The sequence below is a fragment of the Girardinichthys multiradiatus genome, chromosome 6, assembly GCF_021462225.1.
Source record: "Girardinichthys multiradiatus isolate DD_20200921_A chromosome 6, DD_fGirMul_XY1, whole genome shotgun sequence".
Lineage (NCBI taxonomy): Eukaryota > Metazoa > Chordata > Actinopteri > Cyprinodontiformes > Goodeidae > Girardinichthys > Girardinichthys multiradiatus.
Window position 1 is genome coordinate 8,047,624 of NC_061799.1, and position 19,134 is coordinate 8,066,757.

The 19,134-nt window shown below is 39.4% G+C and overlaps 1 long non-coding RNA gene across 1 annotated transcript in view; it reads left to right on the top strand.

The window, feature by feature from the left end:
• The first annotated feature begins 341 nt into the window (after positions 1–341).
• LOC124870581 overlaps positions 342–19,134 on the top strand; it is a 33,460-nt gene continuing 14,667 nt past the window's right edge. The window contains exon 1 of the long non-coding RNA XR_007038820.1: positions 342–497. This is a non-coding gene — a long non-coding RNA (uncharacterized LOC124870581). The remainder of the gene's footprint in view (positions 498–19,134) is intronic.

The window sequence follows — 19,134 nt, forward strand, 5'->3', positions numbered from 1 at the left end:
AGTAACAAGAGAAGTTGGATTTTACAGTTTGTTGTAATATGTCATAGAAAATTAATAGAAGAAAAATATCGCTCTTATTTCAATCTGAAAAGACTCACAAAGAACAGGGATGGCAATTAGAAAAGTTTTAATGATGTGAAATTACATTATTATATCTTTGGCGCTCGGACCTGGGAGGAAGACATGAATGCTGTGAATGATATGAGCTAAGATGATCATTTGTAAGGCTTAGATTTAGAGATGTCTTCCCCCTGATCCAGCACTGGTGGTGGATTGGCGGCCAGGGAGCGAGGAAGCCAGGAGTAGATGTGAAGAAAGATGGTGGAGATGGAGTGGAGGAGGGATGAGCTCAGCTGACAAGCGAGGAGGAACACAGTCGAAGGTCCTTTAAAAAGAAGGCGTTGGAAGGTGATTGGATGATGAATCAGGCGGACAGGATGCTGATTGGAAGGCCGGGAGACGCACGGGGAAGTCATTGGACGGTGGAGACGGTGAGGGTGAGTCTTTCATTCTGAATTTTTGTTTGAACTCCATCTTTTGGCACTGCCGGATCTGTCGATGTGTTCCATTTTTACATAAAAACTGAAGTTTGAGGTAAAAAAAATATCAAAAAGGTCCTGGGAAAGATGGTTTCTCACTAACCCTGACCTCAAAATTCAATATGGCCATCTTACATGTATAACAAAAACACACATTCATTTTAACACTGCATTTTGCGTTTGCTATGTTAAATATGTGAATCTGTTTGACATTTATGCGTGTGATACAAAAAAAAAAGAAATCATGAAGGGGGTAAAAGACAGTCATAAACGAACAGTCAATTAATTGTGCCTGCCATGTTTTAATAGTGAATCATCTGTAATTGTGTTATCATTGAATTAAAATTGAGGGAATCTCTAAATTTAATTAAGGTAATCCCACTTTTTTCAAAATACAGTAAACTTCTGCCAAAAACAACTCTGTATGAACAATATCTTTACATGTTTACAGTACAGTGACTGCTGGCAATAGTACTGCCTGTACTGGAACCAACATGTCAGTGAGTGCGTTCAGTAGATATTGAGATATTTAGAGGCCAAAAATGTTGAAAGCAGCTCCATTTCTCAGTCTGTTCTGTTAGTCATAGACTGGAGGCTCCAACCTTTGTTACAGTATTTCAGTATTAACCAACTGTCAGTCAAGTTCATGCAACCTTGCTACCAGCATGATGCAACAGTGACACTAACTGCATTTAGATAAATAATTGACCCAAGCTGAACTTTCATTTAATTTGGCAGTTTTTGCTGATAGGCTTTTCCATTTTCCTCTTCTGCTTTCATCTATCAGCAGCAAACACACACAACCACATGCTTTTTTTCTCACGATATGAGTATGTGGAAGAAAATGTGCAAAATTTACAAAGATTAAACCCATAAGACCAAACGAACATCTTGATTCATTGAATTCTTTATATGTTGTGTTCAAATTGCAATGACATTCTCAACTCTCAACACAAATACGTCAGATGACGTACCAACATGCTGGAGTATCTTCATTAGATGCTGAAGTGAAACAGTCTTTCATGTTGGGTTCAAAGGAATTACCTGCAACAACATTAAGAAGAGTACCCATCATTGTTGTTTTGGTTCACTTTTCTTTGCAGAATTAATTTAGTTCAGTCAAAACTGGAAGGTTTTTCAGCATTAACAGCCAGTTTCATGTCACATAATCTCAACTGGATTTAAATCCAGTTTTGACTAGGCCATTCATTTTGCCAAGCCGTTTAGGAGGAGCGTGTAATGTGTGCTTTGGATGATTGTTCTGCTGTCTAACTTCAGTGTGCTTTAGCTTACAGTCACAAACAGATGGCTGGACAATCTCCTTCAGGATTTCCTGCAGGAGAGTAGAATTCATGCTTCCATCAAACTGTCCAGCAGGCAGCAAAGCAGTCCACGTTCATAACACTGTCCCCCACATGTTTGGCTGTATGTATGATGATCTTTTTCTGAAATGCTCTGTTAGTTTTACACCTGCTGTAACAGGATGAACACCTTCCCGAAAGTAGCGCTTTTGTCAGTCCACATAGTATTTTCCTTAAAGTTGTTGTGATTATTAATCTGAGAATATTATTTAATATTTAATGTTAATAATTTAATATTTTATCAAATAATCTTTCGGTCTTTTAAGGGTTGTCCTGTGAATACCAGCCCAGTAAGGCGATGGTATTAGGACAAAATAGAAAGGTGTGAGACGAGCTCTGACATTATTGAACAGCATAAACTCTGCCCATATATGGAATGAATTCACACAATTTCTTAAAATACAAGAATTTAGTAACAAAAATAAGTCAACTCAAAGTCAAACATATTTCAATTAACAAACTCTTTACTATGATAAAATAATCCAAATAAACTACCAAGCAGAATTAAAGAATAATGAAGACTAATGGGCTATGTACAATATAAACAAGTTGATTAAAGATGGTTGAGAACCATGACTGAAGGAGTGATGCAACATTACCATGCCGTGTTTATGTTAGAGAACCAAGAATTATCTTGAAGAATCTGGAAATGAAGTTAAGTTAGTCTTGGAACCAACTTAGGCAATAATCAGCAAACGTTTAGACAACCATTCACAATGCAAGATCAGATAAAGTATTATTTTAATAAAATAACGTTTTAAATAATGATCTGCTGAATAAAACCAACCTTCTGGATGACCATTTCTCAACGGTGTCTAATTAGCTGCTTTTATTTATTGAAATAATATTTAGAGAAACATTATTAAGGGAATATTTTGGAAAGAGCTAAATCTTTCTGGAGAAATGGGGCTTAATGGTGTTTACTTAGTTATCAGATTTGGTAAAATAATGTTTAGGGACTATTATTCACTAGCTTGAAAACTAACAACCTTCCTGTTAAATATTCTGTAGCAGCAAGCACGTGTTCTTACCGGTTAGCGTTGAGCTAACATAAGAAGCTGATAGCTTAGCACCAGAAACAAACACATACCTTTAAAATACCTTAATGTAAGGGTTAAAATGCATTAGCACGGACAACGCTTTATGAGCAATCTTCTGTGTTTAAAATCACCCTTGAAGTAAAGTTTGACTTAACTTTAAAAACACAAACACAGAACACAAACAGGGCACGTGTGCTGCAGATAGCCTGCTAGCACTAAGATAGCCGAGTTTCACACAAACAAAACCAAACTTCATAAGATGAAAAATGTTTAGATCATTTCAATCTAAATCTTTCTATTATTTTTCTGCCCAAACCTAACCTCTGACCATGCTGAGGGAACGTTGTCCAAGGGGCGAAGTTTGAAGAAACGTCCACAGTCAACAAGCGGTTAACTTTCAGCTAACCCGACCTCCGGAGATGATGCTTGAAAGATGGCTCGTTCTGCCCGTCAACCAGCTGTTCATTACCGTAACCACGGTGATGTGGGCTGTTGTCCTTCCTTCAGACTCGGCTTGTAGAAACAGCTTCTCTACTGGGGATTTCTCTGCGACACAGTTTCGGCAGGCCTCGTATGGGGTAAGAACGCTGTCAAAAACAATGTGTATGTAAAGATGGAAATGTGTGCATATTAGTCAATAGTTGTGCATAGGTAAAATCCAAAAGAGGTTTGTATATTTTCTCTATAATAATACAAAATAAAATGTTACAGCTTCAAGAAATTCCAAACACAAAGTTCAAGTTTACAGTTGTGATTTATTCTTTATGAATACAATATGCTATAACAGTTTGTGAATACGATTTCTTTTCTATGAGAATACAAATTTAGAGAAGAAGAAGCAGCCAAATAAATGGACCAAGAGCATATATTAACGACATTAAGACATATATAAACTTTTTAACATTACCTGGCTTTGTACCGTAGTTTCTTGGTCCGTTTATTTGGCGCTAGTGCTGCTTCTTCTTCTTCTCTTCTTCTGCTGGCGGTTCGCAACAAATTCAGAGGTCCATACTGCCACCTACTGTACATCATTGTATAACTCCATCCACTATATTCTGAGCCTGAGATCACGTGACACCAAGTCGCTGATGTAAATTCGTATTCTCAAAGAAAATAAATCGTATTCACAAACTGTTATAGCATATTGTATTCATAAAGAATAAACCACAACTGTAAACTTGAACTTTGTGTTTGTAACATTTTACTTTGTATTCTTATAGAGAAAATATACAATACCTCTTTTGGATTTTACTTATGCTCAACTATTGACTAATATGCACACATTTCCGTCTTTACATATACATTGTTTTTGACAGCGTTCTTACCCCATAGCCTCGGAGAGAAATAAGCAATGCTTATACCTTAATTTCCCCTCTTTATGAATGAAATCACTGGGTACACAAACAGTGCTTCACTCATACTTAACTTGTGCATATGATCGCGTGATCTTATGACACTCTCGGATCCAGTTTGAAGAGTTTGTCTTTTTGCCAGCAAAAGATATTAGTGCGCTGGGCTTCTCCTGAACGGTCCCACTAGAGGCAGTGTGGAAAGAGGGCGGATGTAGCAACAGCTGTGCTTTTATTTGGGTCGTGGCATCACAGGAAGTCCGCAGTTATCCCGTTTCCTGGCTGTGCCGGAAGGTTAATGCACTTTATTTTGAAAGTTCCAGAAAAGTCCGTACCGGAGTTTAGTATTGTATCCATGGCTATGGGTCCCAACAAAGTTAAGCTGATCATAATGATGTTTTACAGTAAATATGAAACAGCCCTTGTGTTCTTTTTGTTCAGCTTTGGTTTTGGCCCTGGAACTCTTCCACAGAGGTCATTTTTGCTCAGTCTCTCTCATTGTTGAATCACAAACACTGATCTTAATTTAAGCAAGTGTGAGCTTTAGATGTTGTTCAGGGATCTTTTGTGACCTCCTGGATGAATTGTTGGTGGTTGGGGTAATTTTGATCCCATTGCTGGGAAGGTTTATCACTGTCCCATGTCTCAAATATCCTAAATGACTTTGTAATCCCTTTCTAGACTGATAGATGTGAATGACCTTGGAATTTTTTTGTTAACTTCATATAGTCAGACAGGTTGATTTAGGTACTTTACAGGTCTAACAAAATTAAATTGTCAATTTAAAACAGCAGTTTATATTAAGGTAGCCTTTATCTGCTTTAGAAAAATGTTTCATGATCTGAAACATTTAAGTGTGTGTTATCTGTGATAGGAAGCCAGAGTACCCCAAGAAAACCCATGCAAACTTCATGCACAATGCCAAAATACTAACGTGAGTGGTTTATTGTGAGGTGACAGTAAGAACCACCAAGTGCAACACACCTATGTTAGCACATGCTGTTATTAAAAGCTGATTGTCCCTCAGGAGCACATTGGTGGGGAATGATGTGTTCTGTATGTTGCATGAATAAGTTACCATGACTCTTTGGAGAAAGAGAGACTCTTGAAATGAACAACAATCCACTCTTCCTCCTGGGCAACAACCCCCAGAACTGTTGGTGAAGGTTTTCCTCAGTTCATATGTTTCATTAAGATTTTAGAATCTTGAAACATCTTTGCTAATCACTCTAATAACCATACCCCTCAGCTGTGTCCTTGTTGGGATGTATCAACTCAGCATCTTCCCTGTGGTCAATCGAGTTGTTTTGGCCTAATTAACCAACTAAGATGTTGTCTGAGGCTAGGATTAAATGATACCTTTCTTTCTGTGCCAGCAGTCAGCCTCATTTCTCTTCAGGATACGGTTTTTGCTGTTTAAATGAAGGGTAACATAAAAAAAAAAAAAAATAAAACACACTGGACAGTTTGAAGCAGGACGTTGGCTAAAAGGCATTCTTATCAGAATTCATTCATAAAAGAAAACTTGTGTTTGAGGAGCTGTTCATGTACATCTTTTGAAGTTCCTGTCAGAAAGTTTCAGTCCGGGTGCGATTGAGGACATACTTTCTTGCCCAGATTCCTGTTATTGAAGCTAATTAAAAGGCAGGACAAACACACAGCTTCCAACATTCACTCTATACAATTAAAACGATTTGCACAGACTACTCATCCTGAAAATGTCAGTTTGCAAAAGATGTTTTTTTTTGGCATAGTGAATTAATCAGCAACTCAAAATGTGCCTGTCAAACACTTGAGTAATGAATAAGTAATTCAGGTGTTTGCCACAAAGGCTGAAGGAGAAAAGAGATAAATTGAAATGATTGTCAAAACACAGCTATATCACTCACTGACAGAGGATGGGAGAACAATCAATATGTCAGTTTTCCACTTAAATCAATTTAAGATATACTTTTTCAGCAAGGACCTTTAACAAATGTTATCTAAGACACATTGTTGACCAAGGCAGTAATGTTTCCAAAGCTCTTTGACTTGTCAAGCTGAAGGTTTTACTTTAAACTTGTCAAGATTTTTACAGCCAACTTAACCCATATGCAGAGACTCTCAGAGAACTTTGTAAAAGGAATAAGTTTTTATTGAAAGATTGATTGTACCCTGCCTCTCGCCCATAGACTGCTGGAGATAGGCACCAGCTCCCCCGTGACCCACTATGGAATAAGCGGTAGAAAATGACTGACTGAAAGATTGATCAGAAACAACAGGAGCGACGCGTCTAATCTTCCCTACTGTGAAAACACAAAGAGAAAAGATAAATAGCTGAACCTCAGAAACATGAACCAACATAAACGTATCTTACTGGAGATTCCGGAATAACCCGCCAGGGAGAGAATAAATGTCAGGAAAGGAGTTCAGCTTGCCATGCACAGACTAGATCAGGAAATAGCCTTAGCCACTATGGAGGACTGGAACAGATCAGGTAGGATTCACACCTGGAAAAGGTAACAAAGCAAGTTACAGTTCGCAACAACAGATCCTTCAAAAGATATCCATGGTAAAAATCATGCAAAGATTTCAGAGCTGGCCAGAAATTACCACAGAGGCAAAAACACTCAGGCGCTGAGGTGTTGGCAACCTTCCTCTATATGCTTCCCAGCTGATGAGTAGATGCACAACACCTGTCGCCTCAGGTACACTCCTACTGGCGGCACCTAGTGTCGAAAAGGTGTAAGCAGCAGGCAGCAGAACTCCAAATCCTGAAAAAACTTGTGAGCTCTTGAACTGCAAACTCACTCAAATCCACAGACGTTAAAGTCCAATTCAACAAATAGCAGTAAAACCTTCCTGCTTAGTGCAAGAAATAATGCTCAGTAATGTTCACTTTCATTCTCTTCAATTCTACTCTGAAAAAAGTGTTGCTAGATATAACAAAAGGCTGAGCTTTACTGAGCTGATTTCATTGTTATCACCTACAGGAAAGAAGGCAGTTCTTACAGTTTATTTCTTGTATATCTAAAAGGCAGTGCATCATATTACAGAAACAGGTATACAGGTCCTTCTCAAAATATTAGCATATTGTGATAAAGTTCATTATTTTCCATAATGTCATGATGAAAATTTAACATTCATATATTTTAGATTCATTGCACACTAACTGAAATATTTCAGGTCTTTTATTGTCTTAATACGGATGATTTTGGCATACAGCTCATGAAAACCCAAAATTCCTATCTCACAAAATTAGCATATTTCATCCGACCAAAAAAAGAAGTGTTTTTAATGCAAAAAACGTCAACCTTCAAATAATCATGTACACTTATGCACTCAATACTTGGTTGGGAATCCTTTTGCAGAAATGACTGCTTCAATGCGGCGTGGCATGGAGGCAATCAGCCTGTGGCACTGCTGAGGTCTTATGGAGGCCCAGGATGCTTCGATAGCGGCCTTTAGCTCATCCAGAGTGTTGGGTCTTGAGTCTCTCAACGTTCTCTTCACAATATCCCACAGATTCTCTATGGGGTTCAGGTCAGGAGAGTTGGCAGGCCAATTGAGCACAGTGATACCATGGTCAGTAAACCATTTACCAGTGGTTTTGACACTGTGAGCAAGTGCCAGGTCGTGCTGAAAAATGAAATCTTCATCTCCATAAAGCTTTTCAGCAGATGGAAGCATGAAGTGCTCCAAAATCTCCTGATAGCTAGCTGCATTGACCCTGCCCTTGATAAAACACAGTGGACCAACACCAGCAGCCGACACGGCACCCCAGACCATCACTGACTGTGGGTACTTGACACTGGACTTCTGGCATTTTGGCATTTCCTTCTCCCCAGTCTTCCTCCAGATTCTGGCACCTTGATTTCCGAATAACATGCAGAATTTGCTTTCATCCGAAAAAAGTACTTTGGACCACTGAGCAACAGTCCAGTGCTGCTTCTCTGTAGCCCAGGTCAGGCGCTTCTGCTGCTGTTTTTGGTTCAAAAGTGGCTTGACCTGGGGAATGCGGCACCTGTAGCCCATTTCCTGCACACGCCTGTGCACGGTGGCTCTGGATGTTTCTACTCCAGACTCAGTCCACTGCTTCCGCAGGTCCCCCAAGGTCTGGAATCGGCCCTTCTCCACAATCTTCCTCAGGGTCCGGTCACCTCTTCTCGTTGTGCAGCATTTTCTGCCACACTTTTTCCTTCCCACAGACTTCCCACTGAGGTGCCTTGATACAGCACTCTGGGAACAGCCTATTCGTTCAGACATTTCTTTCTGTGTCTTACCCTCTTGCTTGAGGGTGTCAATAGTGGCCTTCTGGACAGCAGTCAGGCCGGCAGTCTTACCCATGATTGGGGTTTTGAGTGATGAACCAGGCTGGGAGTTTTAAAGGCCTCAGGAATCTTTTGCAGGTGTTTAGAGTTAACTCGTTGATTCAGATGATTAGGTTCATAGCTCGTTTAGAGACCCTTTTAATGATATGCTAATTTTGTGAGATAGGAATTTTGGGTTTTCATGAGCTGTATGCCAAAATCATCCGTATTAAGACAATAAAAGACCTGAAATATTTCAGTTAGTGTGCAATGAATCTAAAATATATGAATGTTAAATTTTCATCATGACATTATGGAAAATAATGAACTTTATCACAATATGCTAATATTTTGAGAAGGACCTGTAGATAGTCTTCCTGCAGAGGGTCTGTAATGTGTTAGAACTAACCTGAAATGAATTTACAAACAACTGAATACATGCGGAGCTCCTGGCATCCATGTTACCATGACCAAACCAGTAACTGCAATATTTTTCTAGGATAAAGCACCTCCATCTGAACAAACGTTATGAGATTTCGGGTTTATTGTATATCAAAATAATGTACGGAGGTTTTTTGCTGTTTTGTTAACAATTGATTTCTATAAGTAGGGCTGAATTAACAAGGTCCCAGGGCTAGAGCCAAATTAGAGGCACTGTCGACAAAACCTTGTTTGGTGAATCTAAATATTGATGGGTATGTAGTACACACCAACCTGAAGGGCCTGAATTAGATAGAACTTAGAATCAAAATAACTGCTGCATGATGTTACATAAACTGGTAATTGCAAAACTATTGTTCAATATTGCATAGACAGTTTTTAAATATGTTTAACCCACATTTCCTAGCTCTTTTTGTTAAAATCCTTTCCAATATCCCCAGCATTTCTGTAAGCTTTAGTATCTCAGCCACTAAAATCATATATTTGGTGGGGGCATTAAAGGCAGACAGTGTCACTCCAACTGGCCAAATATATAGTTTGGCCAGTTCCACCCAAATAATCCATCGTGTTTTGCAAACATTGATATTTCAATGACAATTGCGATTTAACAGATTGTGCAAAGAAATACTAAAAGGTATCCATCAGAAAATATGGTAAAAAATCTAAGGCTCAGCAAATTACTCAAATTAATACACGGATGATTCTGCAGTCGTGGGGTGGATCAGAGATGGACGAGAAGCTGAGTACAGGAAGGTGGTGGACCGCTTTGTGGCATGGTGTGGAAACAATCATCTCATTTTGAACGTGACTAAAACAAAGGAGATGATTGTAGATTTTAAGAGAAACAAGAATAAGTCAAACACTATTTCCATCATGGGAGAAGAGGTGGAGGTGGTGGAGGAGTATAAATACCTCGGTGTTCACCTGGACAACAGACTAGAGTGGAGATGCAACTGTGATGCCATCTACAAGAAGGGACAGAGCAGACTGTACTTCTTGAGGAAGCTTAGGTCCTTTGGTGTTTGCAGCAAGATGCTGCATATCTTCTATAAGTCTGTTGTGGAAAGTGTGATCTCTTCTCCATCATCTGCTGGGGAAGCAGCATCAGAGCCAGGGACTTAAAAAAACTCAACAAGCTGATAAAAAAGGCTGGTTCTGTTCTGGGGACTCCTCTGGAACCTCTGGGGATCATTGTGGAAAGACGGATTCTTCATAAAATGAAGAACATTATGGAGAACCCTGAGCATCCTCTTCATGAGACTGTCCTACAACAACAGAGTGTCTTCAGTCAAAGGCTTCTTCAGATCTGCTGTAAGACGGAGCGCTACAGGAGATCCTTCCTCAGGCCAATGTAGTTTCTCCACACCAGACTTTATACACCTGCAGCCATAGAATTGATTGGAACACTGGAATTTATAGTGTAGGTCAGTATTGGTTTACCATAACGAGTTATTACCATTGTTTATATAAAAGTCCAAGTGAGAAGCTGATTGTGTCTCCTTGACCTCTTGTCCTTTAGGCATTTTGGGCATGGGCTCAGGCTGATTTGCTATTAATAGTAAGGCCAATGTTCTTGGTCTCCATTCCACTATAACACATAAGTAGTCCAGAGGTAAGATGGTCCTGCTCATCCCCCCTCCCTTCCCAGGCACAGATAAAAGTCAACCAATGAGAATCAGGCAATCATGATGGACAGTAAATTCTAACGAATTACAGGACATCACATGGCATGGTCTCAGTTGACTTGCAAAGATAAAATAAAGGCTCTCCCTGGCATTTTTTCAGTTAAACAAGAACATTCTAAATGCCATGCCCATGGGCTCATGCCCCAGTGAGCCATTGGTAAAGTCTGGGCTTCTTGATAGATAAGGTTTATGAAAGCATCTTTACAGCCTTCTCTGTGGTTTCAAAAAGGAAATGTTTTTTGTTGTTGTGGTGATGAGTCAAATACAGGAGGATGTGTGAAAATAAAATATTAATTAACAACAAAATACAGTAGAATAGGTCAAACACAAGAATAACCAGGACTGATGCAGATCAGGAAAGAAAAGGTGAGGAGTAACTGGTTGCAAAGCTGGGACAATGATGGAATGAACTGGAGCCAAGGCTTGGAGCAGTGGGCCCTCACAATGTAATATGTGTCTGAAAAATGGGCCTTACGTTGTAACAAGAACACACCCACAAACACACACACACACACACCACTTCCCACCAACTCCAAGGTCCAGGAGGACAGGTATGGTTTTGTAGTATTGTGTCTTTATTTTGATCCATTTTGCTTCAGTCCCACCAGCTTACAAATGGCTTTTTCAAACAACAACCGAATGCCAACACTATTAATGATGAAGAGAAAAGCTGTGCTGCAAATGTAAGCCTTTCAAATGCTGGTTCTGAAAATCAAATGCCACAACATTATTTACCTGAGTTTGGGATGATGTTTAATCACTAAAGTAAGGAAAAAGTAAGCTTTAAGATGCTTGCATTGGAGAGCAGAGAAATTGAAGATTTGTTCAGTTCTGATTAACCTTTCCCTGACTTTTTACAGTCATGGACTGAAGAAACGATGTGAAGGAGACGAGCCAAAATTCCTCTACAATGGTGTGAGAAACTAAAAGAGCCAAACAGAAAAAGGCTAAGGCTCAAAGTAGTTCTACAAGTTATCCAATGATGAATGGTACTTACAGTAATTTTTCACCCATAGGTTTTCCATTTTGGCTTAATTTTTGCTTAACACTTCTGTATACTAGAGGTTAGATATAAATAAATTTGATGTTTATTATGAGGGGATTGCTGAAATAAAAGTCTTTATAAGCCCACCATAGGGCCAAATCACTGCTGTAGCCTTTTTGTTTTATCGATATAGGGGATATGTACACCCGATAAAGGATCTCCATGGAAGCATCCTGGAAATCCTTCCTTGAACACGGAACGCTAAAGAATAGGTGTTGAAGATAATTGCACAGACGTACAATGGCTCTCTTTTCAAGCACTAAACATGGATAAAAAATGTGGGCAGGTTAAGAAAAGATTCAAACTTATAGATTCAAACAACCACAGCTCATATAAAAACAATTTACTTTTCACTACTTAAAGAATTTATTTTACTTTAAATGCTTGTGTCACTGTTTTACTCCATGGCAGCCTCTTTTTGCCTGTCCAATAATGAGGCCTTTGAGCTGTTTTGAGGATGTTAAGTGATGCAAGCATCTATTTTGTATTCTGAAATGTGGCAAGGCTTGCATATGAAGTACGCATATTCTCTTAGATGTTTGGGTAGACAGGGTGGGGTGGGATTCTGCTGACAGCACAAGAAGGAAAAAAGCTATAAATATGCTTTTAATATTCACAGAGGTTCACTGACCAGTGCTGACACTGGGGCTCCTCATTCCGCTCTGACACGTCCAACACAAATGAGAGAGGGAAACATTTGCACATCTGTCACTCTCTCCATCATATAAAGTATAAACTCACTGTTATGCATCAAAGAGGGCACAGCATGTGAGGGCTTTGAAAATAAAACTGTGTGAGAAAAGCAGTAGATATTTGAGTTTCAGGGTGGCATGGTGATATTTATGTGCTGAGACAAAAAGTGTTTTGTGTTTGGACAAGACCAACCTATCAGAGAAAAGCACTACACTACAGTGCCTTGCAATAGTATTGCAATTATTTTTCAATCATAAACTCTAATGTGTTTTATATTTAGAGATGTGTGCCATTCATTGGAATATTATCTGAATCCATACTCTGTAGAACCACATTCCATTGCAATCACAGCTGCATATTTTTTTCTGGTATGTTTCTAAACAGTTCGCAAATCAACAGAAAAATATGCAAGATTTAACAAGGTAAGTCTTGTTGGATGAAGAGCTTCTTTCAAGATCAGTTTTCAAGTTAGGCCACATATTCTCAGTTGGCTTTAGTGTGGGACTTTGACTGAGCTATTCTCACACATGAATGTGGTCTAATTAAACAATTTCATTGTAACTCTGGCTGTATTTTTAGGGTTGTTGTGCTGCAGGAAGGTGAACCTTCTTCAGGTCATCCCCACAGCATGACGGTGCCACCACCATGTATCCAGAACAGTCAAATGGATAGACAGTCGAATCTGTCTGTCCTTTTTTTAGTGTTCTTTACAAGAGATAAAAATGTAACAAGTCTCAGCTATATCAAAGAATCAGTCTGTCAAGTTTTTCTTTGTACCTTGTTCTCTACCACAGGACAGCAGATGGCCACAAAAGAATTTCTCTTTCATTGCCTCTGCCTTTTATCCCTGCTCATTAAAATAACCTCTTTGAAAAGCAACACAACCTTGAGCTTAAGTACACTAGCTGCCAAACAATTTGTAACACATTGGGTTTTTTAAATATAATACTTTGTCCAAGCGATGAATTACTTGGGTCTATTATTCATACAGGTATGAGCCAATGACCTCTAAAACCTGAGTAATGATGGCAGTCTGCCCTTAAAGTGATAAGTATTGAGCAGTGTGACGAGTCGCTGGCTTCTGATGCCCTGCCTGAGCTGGGTAGAAAATGGAAGGGAAATAGAGGGGGTACAAAAAGCTCTCTGGGCTGTGACTGCCAGCCCACCACCTCTCATGTAGTAAAAATGTAGCTCTTACCTCTGATCCCATGTCCTCAGCTTGATCCACACTGATCTAAAATTACTTCGTAGTTCCAGAACATTATCCTGCCTCTCTGCAACCATCAGTGGCACTGGCCAACACACAAGCATTAATTATAAATCCATTAAAAGGGCTAGTTTTTCAGCAATGCAGCCATTATCAGATGACATGTCATTATTTTCCCTCTTCACTGCTGCAATGAGCAGTTGTGGCTGTGGGCCAATTCACTGGAACAAACATCTCATCTGTTTGAGGGGCCTAGTTTTAGAAATATGTAATGCCTGGTGAGTGGGTGAAGAGGCTGAGGGACTGAAGTGGCATCCTGCCCGATGAAGGGACAGTGCTTTGGATATTAATTACAGGGATAACCAGGGTAAATAGGGAAAGCTATTTTCAAATGGTGATTTCTTTTATTGAGAAAAAAAGCTATCCAAAATAAAATGGGCCCGTGTAAAAATGTAATCACCCCCCTTGTGAAATCATGGATTCACTGTTTTAACTACATGTTTTTTGAAAAGCTGATTTTAATGTCACCAAGCACACATTTCCTGCTTTGTCCGAGTCGTGTAGAATTCCCAAGACATAAGGAAAATATTCTGTGGGCTGATGAGACAAAAGTGGAAGTTTTTTATCTCATTATCCCTGGTCTAACAATTACACAGGATTCAGAAAAAAAGGATCATGTCAACAGTCAAACATGTTGGTTGTAGTGTGATGGTCTAAGGCTGCTCTGTTGTTTCAGTATCTGGACAGGCTGCTGTAATTGATGGAACCAATTATCACCGTCCTGCTCTTTACTAGAAAATCCTTGAGAAGAATGACCGGCCATTAGTTCAGGCCCTTAAGCTTGGTGCACCCGGTTTACACAGCAGGAGAATGTTTAGAAGCAAGCCAGCAGATACGCTTATGATTAGCTAAAGATGGCAAGGCACAATGAAGGTTTTGGAGTAGCTTGATTGACGTCTGGAGTTAAATCCAGTTGCATGGTCTTAACATGGCCCTTGATGCCTTGATGCAAAAAAAAACTCTGATGTAAAAGCGTGATTGCCATTTCTTACAAAGAAATCTGTAAGGAGGCAAATACTTTTCCATTGCATTCATCTCAGAACAAACTCTAAAAATAAATAAAAACTTTGTAGGCATGTTTAGGTTTGATTAGATTAAAATAGTTTCCTGATACCACTTGGAATTCATGAAATGTTGGTTTTGGGGTATATTGTTTTCAAGGCAGCACTGAACTATAAAAAGCTAGCGTAGTCAAAAACCTTTGAGAGCAAAATGACTGATCTGCAAATTAATACCATGTGATGCACCAAAAAATCTTCAGAAATTCAATGAATCCCATTTCAGTTCCCATGTTGTTTATGCTTTCATGAAGCTTTCATGTCACACCAAGAGAGTTTTAAAGAAGGAGCATATTTTATCTGAGAAACAATTTTATAACACAGATACAGCCATGGGAAAACAAATTACTATTTTTCAGTTCTAGGCTTTTATGTATCAGGATATAATAGAATAGATGTGGTCTTTATCAGTTCTCTACAAAGATGAAGTCAACATGGAAATAATATGTATGGGAAATTAAGTACACCCTTGATTCAATAGCTTGTTGAACAGCCAAAACTTGAAGTAGTAATTTTTTGTATTATTTCAATAATTTCCCACATTTTTGTGGAGACATTTTGGCTCACTTGTCTTTGAACCTTGGCTTCAGTTCAGTTCGGTTTGTAGTACTAATTTCTGCACACCTCTCCCAAAGTCACACTGCAGCATTTCTATCAGTGAGGTCTGGACTCTGACTGGGTCATTTCAAGAAATTGATTGTTTTCTGCTGCTGTGCTTGGGATCGTTGTCCTGCTGAGTCATTCTTTATTAGCGTTGTTCTAACTGAACTTTCATAATTATTACCACTTAATATGCAGACTGAGGCCCGTAGCTTCTGTGATGGAGCTTCAGGTTTTTTTTTCTGGGTCCTGACCTCAGGGAGAATTTGCTGGGACGCCCACTACTGGAAAGATTGGCAATTTGAATTATCTCTCTCTCTGATAATGGACATCCAGTTGTTTTGAAATGACCATCTACACTTTGCCATATTGATGGGCAAAAACTGCCTCTAATGATGATGTTACACTGATTCCAGTGTATGCTGGCATTTTAAAAAGCATGTTACACAGGTCTAAGCATGTGGTAATGAAGTGGATTTTGTGTTGCTTTTGATATGCTTCCTGTTTATATAGTGTGATTGTATTGGGAAACAGGACGTGGAACGTATTTTACTGTTTTACCTATGCCTTGACTATGTGAGCCAAATTAATCAGAAAATATGTAACGCCTTCAGTTTCAGTTTCAAGCATCTGGCATCCTGAAGTAAGTGAATCATCATCAATGCAGGCATAATGTCTGCAACCTGTTAAATGAGATTAAAGGATGTTAATGTACGGTCATCACTTTTGATAATTAAGTAGTTGTATAAATACGGTAACAGAGGTGCACATGTGTTGAGTTTAATTCGTTTTTTTATTAAATGGAGCATTTAATGAACATTAGCTTTAAAAAATAGGTGAGTTTATGGCTATGTGGCTAATTTCCATCTCTAGTCTAGGCTGGTGATGGAGCATTACTTGCCTAAGGCAGTGTATGTTCCTACCTGACTGAAATACAAGCCAGATATGCAGTAGTGTGATGAGAGAAGAAGGTCATTGCTGATCTTTTCCTTGTTGGCACTGTGGTAACACACACTTGTATGATCCAGAGCAGCAAACTACCCAATCTCCAACTTTTATAGAGGAGGTCACACTTGCTGATAATCAGTTAATCCAATTCATTTGATAAGCAGCAGCATGGTATTACTTTCCCTATTAAATGTTTTTGAAGCAGCAATGGTTTGATTAGATTTTCACACATGATTTTTACATTTTGGCATTATTTATGTCTAATAAATAGTAAGAGTGCAATATCTGTGTGCTTTGCCCACTTGGGGTTAGATGCTGATAAAAACTGGATCATTTGTACATGTCCTGACACATAAACCCTAGAATTAAAAGAGTGTGTACTTCTTTTTTGCCATGATGACGTTATACTCTGTGGACTTCAGGTTAGTTTTTGTATTTTGATAATTCTGTGTTATGTCTGTCTTGGTGTTTGGATCATTTATCAGTCAGTTCCTTGGTCTGTAATTTTGCCCCTGGATTACTTATGACTGTGGGTTTCCTTTATCTTTATCAGGTCCTTGTTGTTTTGTTTTCAGTCTTTAGGATGTCTTGTCCTGAAGCAAGAACAGTTGTTTTGATACCTCTGACCAAGTCTTTATTTCAGTTCACATTTATAAAATAACGTAATCTTGGTTCCAGCAACCTGACCATCTAACACCTTTTCATTTTCACTCTTCAACACATAACAATACAACTAAACTGGATACTGCTGTTTCTCAGTTTCTATTAGTAAAATTTAATAGGTACGCAAAAAAAGGATTGTTCTTTGAACAGAGTGGTGACATGCTTTGGGAGAAATCACAAACTTTGTTTCTAGTACCAGTAATCTGCAAATTATAGCTAAAATCCTGCAAAGCTTCTATGTGATGCAGTTTTGTTTTCTTTTGTCTGTGTTCTAGACATTTTAAGTGCAGTTCTAAAGAGAAGCGGATTTTCTTCCCGACAGCAAAGTTGCAGGCGAAATGCTCTGAGGTTGTGCCAAGAGGACATTTGGAGTAGTGTACATTTTCAATCTACTACAAAAAGAAATTATATAAGCTAAACTTGTGTTTTCTCTCACTTTTTTTTTTGATTTTGAGAGTTTCAAAGTGAATAAAAAAAACTCATAAATTACCTTGCAAACATAGATTTCTCAAATCTGTAGATGTCAGATCCTGGTCATTTTTGCCTGCTACTAACCCTCTTCCACCAGTAGGGGCGTTAGAAGCTGAGTTCTGGGTGGTCAGGTGTTTCGCATGAGTGTCATCAGCTGGAGGACTATAAGAAGGAGGCGAGCCAGTACTTCGACGCCTGAGTGTTTTGCCTCTTCGTGGTTGATCAAGCCTCGTTCATGAGAGATATCAGAAGGAACTTACCAACAGTTTTTAAGGACTCTGGATTCTTGTTTTGTTCCGCTGGCAGCCAGATCTGACGTTGTCCTCACAGCTTCAAGCGAACCCTGTCCACCCTCCACCATAACTCTCAGGACTCACCTGCTACGGCAGTGTTGCATAGCCCGCCGCTCACCAGGATCACAACATCTTTCCCTACCCAATGTAAGCTTTCTCTATAGAGTATATTTGAGAATTTCAGTAGTGGTTCTTACCTGTGTCTGTTTTCCCTTGCAGTCTCTCTGCTACTTCTGTTTCCTGCACCTGAGCCTGAAAATAAAGTTTTCTTAATCGTTTCTCTGTTTAATCGTGTTTTTCTGCATGTGGGTCCAGTCGGCCTTAAACAATATGACAGTAGACCCCAATGTCATTGTTTTTGCAATAGATCTGACCCACATACAGAGAAACACTCCGAAGTACAAAATAAGTAAAAGGTTGTTTATTTAAAGGAAGATAATCAGGAACGCAATGGTCGAAACTCCAACTGTACGGAAAAAGGGGAAGAGAACGTGTGAGAACAGGGAATCGAAAAGTTAAAGAAATTAAGAACAATAAACTAATATGATTGATAGTTCTGCTTACTAAGTAGCTGTGGTCAGGTCGCCAGGGGTAGGGAGATTCAGGATCCAGGGTAGACGAAGGTGAGTCTGTAGGAAGTTCCTTAGGTGCTGTTTAGTGTGAGCTTGGAGCAGACAGGAATGAGTTTGGTGTGCAGGTGTTTACGTTGGAGGGTGGACAGGTTACGCTTACGGTTTGGTCCAGGAGACGACAGGAGCAGGAAACTGCGAGCTTGATGTGAATCCAAACAAAGACAGGAGATAGGATATGAAATCCACAAAGCATAGATAGGCTTGATCATCCAGAGTAATTTCCGAAGACGTAGTCAGTACACAGTGACGTAGATCCAAAGCTTAGGTTTTCTAAATCTGCAAAAGGAGCAAAGACAAAATTACATGAGGTTGAAGAACGAAGCATAAACTTAGTGTTTGGCTCAAGCTTGTACCACTGGTGGCAAAACACTCTGGCATCGAAGTGCTGGCAGCCTCCTGCTTAAGTACTCCTCAGGGTAATCAGTGGAATGAGTCATACCTGTCACCCAGCACACCTGAGAGCTGAAAATGAACACATGAAGCAAGCACAAAAACACAAACACAACCCAGATCCTGACATCATCCCCCCCTCAACGTCTGCCTCCTGGCAGCCCAGAAGAAGTAGAAGGCAGGGAAGCACGGTAATCATCAATGAGGGACGAGTCTCAAATAAATGACCGGAGCACCCAAGAGCGGTCCTCGGGACCGTAACCTTCCCGGTCGGCAATGTACTGCCAACCATGACCTCGCCGATGGACGTCCACGATCCGTCGGACAGCGAGTCACTTCAGACCACTGGCTTAATCTGGGATACATGAAA